Here is a 10,551-nt window from a genome sequence, read left to right on the forward strand (position 1 = left end):
GCTTGTAATGAGAAGATAAATCTTGTCCCACTGGCAGATTTTTCTACTTATTTCAAGTGAAAATTTACTTGAAACAGGTGAAAATTGTCAATAACAAGTTATTTTTCTGGTAATGACTCTTGTTTTAAGTGTAATGAGATTTTTTGACTAAAAATTAGACATTTTAACTAGAAATAAGACAAATATTCCTGGTAAAAATTTGAGTTTTTGCAGTGCAGTTTTTCTTAAAAATTTGCAAGACAGTGACAATTCAGGAAGTGGTAGTTCCTGGTAGCTAGAATCTTTCTGGATTTACTTTGAACAAAAAAAAGATGTAGAAAACGGACATAATCTGCACTAAAATGAGCCGAACAATGTTTCAGATCATTTCCAAGCGGGAGAACATTTAGGGAGTGTCACTAAATCTTTTAACTGGTGGTAACTTGACTGGCAAGAAATGAAATCTGCCCTCACCCCTGGTAACATTACACTTTTTGTAGGATGAGGTCGTTGGTAGTCGTGTCATTATGGGGTTGCTGCATATGAACCTGCTCATTAATATATCTGTATTGATTCAAATGAAACACGGCTCCATACCAGCATGCTGACGCACTTTCAACAGTCTCAAAACCCATAAAAGTGTTGCAGACGTGCTAACAAGTCGTACGTACGGTATTATGTAATGTTCTGTGGACTTTCTTAAAGTGCAGCATAAAAAAGCGCTGCAAAAAGCAACCAACCCCCTCCTGAAGTGCTTGAATCTCCTCCCGTCCACTTAAGAAAAAAACGCTCTGATTAAATGCATCCAGATTATATCTGAAATTCGCATCGAATATGTTTAAAACTCTTAGATATATAGTGTAATTTTCTTTCTTCTCCATGCACAAGTCTCAAACGGAGAGCAGCTGAGAGAGTGTTTGTAGAAACAGTTTAACTGTGTATCTGCGTGTTGTTCTGGTTCTGCTGTAGATTTTCTTTACGTGTGTTTGTGCACTGTATATTGTGCTGATGTATGAAAATAGTGGAAGTAATTACAGATAAAAACCTGAAGTATAACTGTATATCAGAGTATTACAATCACACTGAACTATTTATTAATCTATTTATTGATTTATTTATTGCTTGATTTATTGATGTAGCAGCAGCCTCCAACAAAGACTAATTCAGCTGAAATGTTGTGACTTTTATCGCCAGGCAGGGCGGCCTGATATCTGATATTGATCACCTATTTGTTGCTGCTTTTTGATTCGGATCATTAAACGATGGTGGTTTCGTTGCCTCCGGTTACATTTGTGCTCATTCTGGATTTGTTGTGTAGTCGTTCGTGTCTTATTTCCCCTCACCAGCAAAAGAACTAAAACGTTTAACCATAGTTTTGGCTCATTAAAAACTGAATTTGAACAAATCAACTTGTTTTATGTGCATGTTTTTGAGCAGATCATTTAATCGTGTGTGTGTGTGTGTCTCAGTTATTTAGTGTATGAGTGGATCATTTCTAAATAAAAGGCTTCTACTCCATGGAGCTGGATGTGAACGGTAGTTGAAAACGTTAAATCAATGCCACAGTAAAAGCAGCCGGGGCTGACGACGATCAAGATCTAGTTTGGAAACGTTAGCCTTCTTTGTCTTTTATGAAACTGTGTAATTTGATCTTCGCGTGATGTGAAAATTTGAAGTAATTAGACAGTTTTACTTTCAAGGCATTGAACCTGAGTTGTCATAATCACAGCTGGTATAGATAACTATTTATTTTTCAGATTTAATTTTGTATTAAATGAATTTATTTTGCTGTGTATACGATTCACTTCAAACTTGTGTTGTAAGCTGTGATGGTGTACAGTACATTTGAAAAATAAAGTAATGCCCTAAGTTATAGTTCTCATTATTTCAGTGTTTTGTTGGAGATTTATTGATAATATTTTATCAATAAATTTGTTACTTGAAACCATCTGGTATTTTGAAATGCTGATTTTTAAAGCGTAATGTCATTTTTTTTTTAAACGCCAGAAAAAGAATAACCTGATAACTGTCACCACAAGGGGGCGACAAATACACAAGTTCTGAGAAACCATTCTATCAGCTTATACAGGACTGTCTCAGAAAATTAGAATATTGTGATTTTCTGTAATGCAATTACAAAAACAAAAATGTCATACATTCTGGATTCATTACAAATCAACTGAAATATTGCAAGCCTTTTATTATTTTAATATTGCTGATCATGGCTTATAGCTTAAGAAAACTCAAATATCCTATCTCAAAAAATTAGAATATTCTGGGAATCTTAATCTTTAACTGTAAACCATAATCAGCAATATTAAAATAATAAAAGACTTGCAATATTTCAGTTGATTTGTAATGAATCCAGAATGTATGACATTTTAGTTTTTTTAATTGCATTACAGAAAATAAAGAATTTTATCACAATATTCTAATTTTCTGAGACAGTCCTGTATTTGTCATTTTAACATTTTAAAGTGCTCAAGATCATAAGCTATGTAGTATCATACTTTTGGATTTTAAATATGTAAAATATAAGGTCATATCCAAACTAAGCTATTTTATTTTGTAATAGTTATTTGCATATATTTGCACATTCAGTTTATTTTGTTGCAAAACATTACATGATTTAAACATATTATGATCCTTTTTGTGTCTGTTAATGAAAGAAAAGGATCTTAGATAGATCTTTATTGTCATTATCACTATGTACAGCGAAATTAAAAGTGCTCTCCAGTCAGCGCATCATATAAAAATAAAATAACTGAAAAATAAATCAATAAAATAAAATAAATATATATATCTAGACACATTCACCCCTCCACACATACATCAACATACGGACATTACAAGAACTTCCATCAACATACAATCATTTTTTTGTTATTGCACATTAGCTCCTGTTTTTGTTAAGAGTTATTGCTGTTGGATAAAAGCTGTTTGAGTCTGTTTGTCCTTGTTTTCATGAACTGAACTTGAACTGGAACTGGTTGAACTTCTTTCAACATTTCCCTTGTTAGAGTCACCACTTTAATGTAGCAAATGTTTAGCATCAGATGACACGACTCTCCCTATTCAAGCAGCCCTACCTCGCTCAGGGATAACTAGACACATGACGGAGCTTACCGGTACTTAGACCTACATTTCTGTGTCAGTCACATACACCCAGTATATCTGAGTGAAATTTCTATTTCGAGGCTCATGTGGATTTGCAAGGGTGAGAAACTTTATATATACTATATTTACAAGATTATGAATTTACAAAATGACAAGATAAACAGCAGCACATACAGAGTGTGCAAAGGATAAACCAGAGTACCAAGATAAACAGAAAGATACAATAGAAAAATAAAAAAACAACAAAAAACTATGATGTGTCCAAGATGTAGACAGAAGGATGTTCACAAAATGATTTAAAGTGAGATGTATTAGTGCAATCTTGCGGTTTATTTTCATATGAGGGGAACTGCACTCAGTAGTGTGGTTTTGTGGAACATATAACCTGCTTTTAGGCCATAATAACTGGCATACATTAAAGGAGCATGAGGCTCCATTTAAGAAATGAGACTCTCTAGCGCCACCCTTCACCACGATGGCCGTTGGGGGTACTGCAGCCAACAGTGAAGCCGGCACGGGAGAACGGGGAGAACGTGAATGCAGCGTCATGTGACGTCACATCCGCGATAAGCTAAAGATGAACAAACAAGTCCCTTATTAGGAGAGTGAAGACCCGTCTGAGCAGGAAAAGCAGAAGTGAGGTCGGGCAAGACAAAAAGAGGAAATGCTTTATAACTAATGAAATCCCGTCTGTGTTTATGCAGGTCAAATGACCAATGTAATTTGTTCAAATAAATACAGCCTGCTTATAAGAGAGCGGCAGAGTTTCAGCAGATTGGAGACAGATCGCGGGGTCTGTAAAGCTGAGCTCTCCCCTTTGCAAAGGCAAACGAAAGAAAGCGTGTGCTCAAGTGCTTATTTCAAACTCCTGAACCTTCACTTGCGGCCTTCCCCCTGACACAATCCGGACCTGGGAAGTCTGGGTGACTTCAACAGTTTCCTGAGGAAAGATGCTGTTGCAGAACCTCCTGGTCTTACTCTGAATCCTGCAGAACCTGTTTCCAGCAGCAGGAACAGTCCATGGTGGGGGTGAGGGGCCTGAGATCTTCCTGGTTCAGGATGTGCAGGACTTTGGTGCAATAACCGGGATGGAGGGAAGAGGAGTGCTGAATCTATAGGATGATTTATTAGAATTTATTAGAATTTATTAAAGGATAGCCCAGGGATTGGCAAACTTGGCTCTTTAGCGCCGCCCTAGTGGCTCCCTAGAGCTTTTTCAAAAATGTTGAGAGAAAAAAGTCGAAATTTCGAGAAAAAAGTTGAAATTTCGAGAAAAAGATTGAAATTTCGAGAAAAAAGTTGAAATTTCGGGAAAAAAGCTGAAATTTCGAGAAAAAAAATCGAAATGTTGAGATAAATGTTGAAGTACAATCTTGAGAAAAAAGTCGAAATCTTGAGAAAAAAGTCGAAATGTCGAGATTAAAAGGGAAAGGAAAAAGGAATAAAAAAAGAGGAAAAAAAGGAAAAAAAGAAGATAAAAAAAAAAAAGGGGGAAAAAAGGAAAGAAAAAAGAGAGAAAAAAAAGGGAAAAAAGAGAAGAAAAAGGGAAAAAATAAGAAAAAAGGAAAAAAAGAAAAAAAAGAAGAAAAAAAGGAACAAAAAGGTCAAACATTTTTGAAAAAGCTCCAGGAGCCACTAGGGCGCCGCTAAAGAGCCGACCCCTGGTTTAGTTGTTGGGGGGCCTTGAAGCCCAGGGGTCCCAGTTTCCCGGCCAGATGTGGGGAGAGTGTGGAGGTTTATGAGCTTCTTTACCAAGTTTCCGTAGCACGCCATCATGATGGGGTCAGTGGGACGGGCTGGTCATCACTGAGGGATGTGATCTGGGCTCAGGGATGATGGTGGCAGACCTGAAGCAGGATGGGACCAAGGCTTGCTTCAAGGAACGGTTGAAAATGAGCCGGGATCAATCCAACAACCTTCTGGTGCACTGATACAAATATTGTGCTTGGTCTACTTAAAAAAAACAAGTCAACTTTTTGTATGATATTATTATGTAGATCAAGAAAGACTAGTCTTTGTATAAACTACTTAATGTTTTGTATGTAAATAATACATTTTGCAAGTACAGTCAACTTAATTGTGTTAAGTTTAATTTATTTATCAAAATTAAGTTGACTTTACTTGCAAATGAATTTTGTACATACTAAAAATTAAGTAGTTTATACAAAGACTAGTCTTTCTTGATCTACATAAAAATCTCATGTGAAAAAGTTGCCTTAATTTTTTTAAAGTAGATCAAGCAAGATATTTTTACTGTGGTTTCTACTTAAACAAATAAAGCATGTTTCATCTAAACCAGGGGTCGGCAACCCGCGGCTCTAGAGCCGCATGCGGCTCTTTAGCGCCGCCCTAGTGGCTCCTGAAGAAAATGTTTGACCTTTTTTTTCCTTTTTTTTCTTATTTTTTTTCCCTTTTTTAATTTTTTTTCTCTTTTTTTATTTTTCTTCATTTTTCCTTTTTTCTTCCTTTTTCCTTTCCTTTTTAATCTCGATCTTTTGACTTTTTTCTCGTAATTTTGACTTTTTTTCTCAAAGTTTTGACTTTTTTTCTCTAAATTTTGACTTTTTTTCTCGAAATTTTGACTTTTTTTCTCGAAATTTTGACTTTTTTTCTCGACATTTTGACTTTTTTCTCGACATTTTGACTTTTTTCTCAACATTTCGACTTTTCTCGAGATTGTACTTCAGCATTAGACTTTTCATTTTTTGCGGCTCCAGACATATTTGTTTTTTTTATGTTTTTGGTCCAATATGGCTCTTTCAACATTTTGGGTTGCCGACCCCTGGTCTAAACGTTGGTCAATCTGCCCAATAGATTAAAATTGTTAAAGGAAAAGTAAATACAACAAAATCATTGCTTGTAGTTTGTGTGTAAATGAAAAGATTACTGGGATTCACATAAATACTGCTTGTTAAGGAAAAAATGCACAATGTCTTGTTTTTGAACAAATGCAGATTAAGTTCAAAACTAGATGTACAGTATTCATGTAAAGCAACAAACTTCATTTTTAATTCTTAATATCACAGATTTAAATATGTTATATTTACATGCGCTTAGATTAATTTTTTTCAGTGTGGGAGGTTAACACAGTCACTCAGCTGTTTTGGGTTCGACTACCGGGCACAAGTCTTTCCTCATGATTTAATAAAGTTCATTTTCTTCATGGCTTTACAATTTAATTTGCTGATTCTTTTCGTCGGACAAGAATATTTAGGTTTTTTAAATACCAGACATGTTTCGGCGATTACTTCTGCCTTCATCAGTCTCTTCTTGTCCGACGAAAAGAATCAGCAAATTAAAGTCTTTCCTCATGCTTGCAGAGGTTTCCTCCGGTTACTCCTGTAATCACCTGTAAGTTTGTGTGCGTGAGCGTGCATACTTACTTTTAGACTTTTTACAATATTAATATTCTTCCACCGTTAAGTTACCAATCATCTAAAAGGTATGGTCTTTGAGAGCTAACTATATCAGCATACCTTCAGCCAAAGACACCTTCGTAACAGGTCACAAGGATTTGTGCAGTTAACGTATAATTCAGCTTTTACGATATTTGATCATTTTTGAATAATTGCTGTGCTATATGATTTAGTTTTCTTTAAAGTTTTCTTATGGAGTTTCTACAATAGGAGATCACGACACACTGAAGGCTCTGACCTGGTTCAACTTTTCATTCAATTTCTTTTTATCTTTCTTTCTTTTTTTCTTTAGCTCTTTTTACACCCTCAGCACTTTTTATTACTTTTTTATTTGACCAGGAATGTCCCGTTGACATTAAAAACGTCTTTTTAAAGGGAGTTTTGGCCAAGAGGCAGCAAAAAGTTACAGTTTCAAATAAGTAAAATGAAATATAAATGAGATAAAACAGTTACAGGTTAAGGCAGCTGTCTCGTGTGCTCTCAGTCTGGATTTAAAGTGAATCAATGAGATAAATTCAAACAGGCCAAACACCACTCTGGCATATCCATCATTTCACCTACAGAGTAACAAGTCGCTCCACAGCATAGATTTCAATTCAGAAATGTAAAAAAATGATAATGATGTTGCCAATGCTGCCATCTCTTTTAACCCTTGAACTGGTCAAAATGACCTAATTCTCCTGTTCCTTCTTTCCTCCTGCTCTCTCCTTCCTTCTCCCTTCCTTCCTTCCTTTTTTTCTCCCCTCGTACATTCTTTCCTTGTTTTTTCCTTTCCTTCCTTCATTCTTTTTCCCTTCCTTCCTTCCTTCCTTCCTTCCTTCCTTCCTTCCTTCCTTCCTTCCTTCCTTCCTTCCTTCCTTCCTTCCTTCCTTCCTTCCTTCCTTCCTTCCTTCCTTCCTTCCTTCCTTCCTTCTTCCTTCCTTCCTTCCTTCCTTCCTTCCTTCCTTCCTTCCTTCCTTCCTTCCTTCCTTCTTTCCTTCCTTCCTTCCTTCCTTCCTTCCTTCCTTCCTTCCTTCCTTCCTTCTTTTTTTCCTTCCTTCCTTCCTTCCTTCCTTCCTTCCTTCCTTCCTTCCTTCCTTCCTTCCTTCCTTCTTTTCTCCCTCCCTTCCATCTTTTCTCCCTTCCTTCCTTCTTTTTTTCCTTCCTTCCTTCCTTCCTTCCTTCCTTCCTTCCTTCCTTCCTTCCTTCCTTCCTTCCTTCCTTCCTTCCTTCCTTCCTTCCTTCCTTCCTTCTTTCCTTCCTTCCTTCCTTCCTTCCTTCCTTCCTTCCTTCCTTCCTTCTTTTTTTCCTTCCTTCCTTCCTTCCTTCCTTCCTTCCTTCCTTCTTTTCTCCCTTCCTTCCTTCTTTTTTTCCTTCCTTCCTTCCTTCCTTCCTTCCTTCCTTCCTTCCTTCCTTCCTTCCTTCCTTCCTTCCTTCTTTTCTCCCTCCCTTCCATCTTTTCTCCCTTCCTTCCTTCTTTTTTTCCTTCCTTCCTTCTTTCTTCTGTTCCTTCCTTCCTTCCTTCCTTCCTTCCTTCCTTCCTTCCTTCCTTCCTTCCTTCCTTCCTTCCTTCCTTCCTTCCTTCCTTCCTTCCTTCCTTCCTTCCTTCCTTCCTTCCTTCTTTTCTCCCTTCCTTCCTTCTTTCCTCCCTTCCTTCTTTTTTCCCTTCCTTCCTTCCTTCCTTCCTTCCTTCCTTCCTTCCTTCCTTCCTTCCTTCCTTCCTTCCTTCCTTCCTTCCTTCCTTCCTTCCTTCCTTCCTTCCTTCCTTCCTTCCTTCCTTCCTTCTTTTCTCCCTTCCTTCCTTCTTTTCTCCCTTCCTTCCTTCTTGTCATTCTTCCTTCCTTCCTTCTTTCCTCCCTTCCTTCTTTTCTCCCTTCCTTCCTTCTTTTCTCCCTCCCTTCCTTCTTTTCTCCCTTCCTTCCTTCCTTCTCCCTTCCTTCCTTCCTTTTTTTCTCCCCTCGTACATTCTTTCCTTGTTTTTTCCTTTCCTTCCTTCATTCTTTTTTCCCTTCCTTCCTTCCTTCCTTCCTTCCTTCCTTCCTTCCTTCCTTCCTTCCTTCCTTCCTTCCTTCCTTCCTTCCTTCCTTCCTTCCTTCCTTCCTTCCTTCCTTCCTTCCTTCCTTCCTTCCTTCCTTCCTTCCTTCCTTCCTTCCTTCCTTCCTTCCTTCCTTCCTTCTTTCCTTCCTTCCTTCCTTCCTTCCTTCCTTCCTTCCTTCCTTCTTTTTTTCCTTCCTTCCTTCCTTCCTTCCTTCCTTCCTTCCTTCCTTCCTTCCTTCCTTCCTTCCTTCCTTCCTTCCTTCCTTCCTTCCTTCCTTCTTTTCTCCCTCCCTTCCATCTTTTCTCCCTTCCTTCCTTCTTTTTTTCCTTCCTTCCTTCCTTCCTTCCTTCCTTCCTTCCTTCCTTCCTTCCTTCCTTCCTTCCTTCCTTCCTTCCTTCCTTCCTTCCTTCCTTCCTTCCTTCTTTCCTTCCTTCCTTCCTTCCTTCCTTCCTTCCTTCCTTCCTTCCTTCTTTTTTTCCTTCCTTCCTTCCTTCCTTCCTTCCTTCCTTCCTTCCTTCTTTTCTCCCTTCCTTCCTTCTTTTTTTCCTTCCTTCCTTCCTTCCTTCCTTCCTTCCTTCCTTCCTTCCTTCCTTCCTTCCTTCCTTCCTTCCTTCCTTCCTTCCTTCTTTTCTCCCTCCCTTCCATCTTTTCTCCCTTCCTTCCTTCTTTTTTTCCTTCCTTCCTTCTTTCTTCTGTTCCTTCCTTCCTTCCTTCCTTCCTTCCTTCCTTCCTTCCTTCCTTCCTTCCTTCCTTCCTTCCTTCCTTCCTTCCTTCCTTCCTTCCTTCCTTCCTTCCTTCCTTCCTTCCTTCCTTCCTTCCTTCCTTCCTTCCTTCCTTCCTTCCTTCCTTCCTTCTTTTCTCCCTTCCTTCCTTCTTTCCTCCCTTCCTTCTTTTTTCCCTTCCTTCCTTCCTTCCTTCCTTCCTTCCTTCCTTCCTTCCTTCCTTCCTTCCTTCCTTCCTTCCTTCCTTCCTTCCTTCTTTTCTCCCTTCCTTCCTTCTTTTCTCCCTTCCTTCCTTCTTGTCATTCTTCCTTCCTTCCTTCTTTCCTCCCTTCCTTCTTTTCTCCCTTCCTTCCTTCTTTTCTCCCTTCCTTCCTTCTTTTTTCCCTTCCTTCCTTCCTTCTTTCCTCCCTTCCTTCCTTCTTTTTTCCCTTCCTTCCTTCCTTCTTTTCTCCCTTCCTTCCTTCTTTTTTCCCTTCCTTCCTTCCTTCTTTCCTCCCTTCCTTCCTTCTTTTTTCCCTTCTTTCCTCCTTTCTTTTCTCCCTTCCTTCCTTCTTTCCTTCTTGTCATTCTTCCTTCCTTCCTTCCTTCCTTCCTTCCTTCCTTCCTTCCTTCCTTCCTTCCTTCCTTCCTTCCTTCCTTCCTTCCTTCCTTCCTTCCTTCCTTCCTTCCTTCCTTCCTTCCTTCCTTCCTTCCTTCCTTCTTTTCTCCCTTCCTTCCTTCTTTTCTCCCTTCCTTCCTTCTTGTCATTCTTCCTTCCTTCCTTCTTTCCTCCCTTCCTTCTTTTCTCCCTTCCTTCCTTCTTTTCTCCCTTCCTTCCTTCTTTTTTCCCTTCCTTCCTTCCTTCTTTCCTCCCTTCCTTCCTTCTTTTTTCCCTTCCTTCCTTCCTTCTTTTCTCCCTTCCTTCCTTCTTTTTTCCCTTCCTTCCTTCCTTCTTTCCTCCCTTCCTTCCTTCTTTTTTCCCTTCTTTCCTCCTTTCTTTTCTCCCTTCCTTCCTTCTTTCCTTCTTGTCATTCTTCCTTCCTTCCTTCCTTCCTTCCTTCCTTCCTTCCTTCCTTCCTTCCTTCCTTCCTTCCTTCCTTCCTTCCTTCCTTCCTTCCTTCCTTCATTCCTTCCTTCTTTTCTTCCTTCCTTCCTTCTTTCCTTCCTTCTTTCCTCCCTTCCTTCCTTCTTGTCATTCTTCCTTCTTTCCTTCTTTCCTCCCTCCCTCCTTCCTTGACCTGAAGACAGCACACATCGCTGCTCTGGTCTCATCTTTCACGACTAGAAAATAAAAAGTCCTTGCTGCATTCTGTAGACACAA

This window comes from Cololabis saira, chromosome 15, assembly GCF_033807715.1.
Source record: "Cololabis saira isolate AMF1-May2022 chromosome 15, fColSai1.1, whole genome shotgun sequence".
Taxonomy (NCBI): domain Eukaryota; kingdom Metazoa; phylum Chordata; class Actinopteri; order Beloniformes; family Belonidae; genus Cololabis; species Cololabis saira.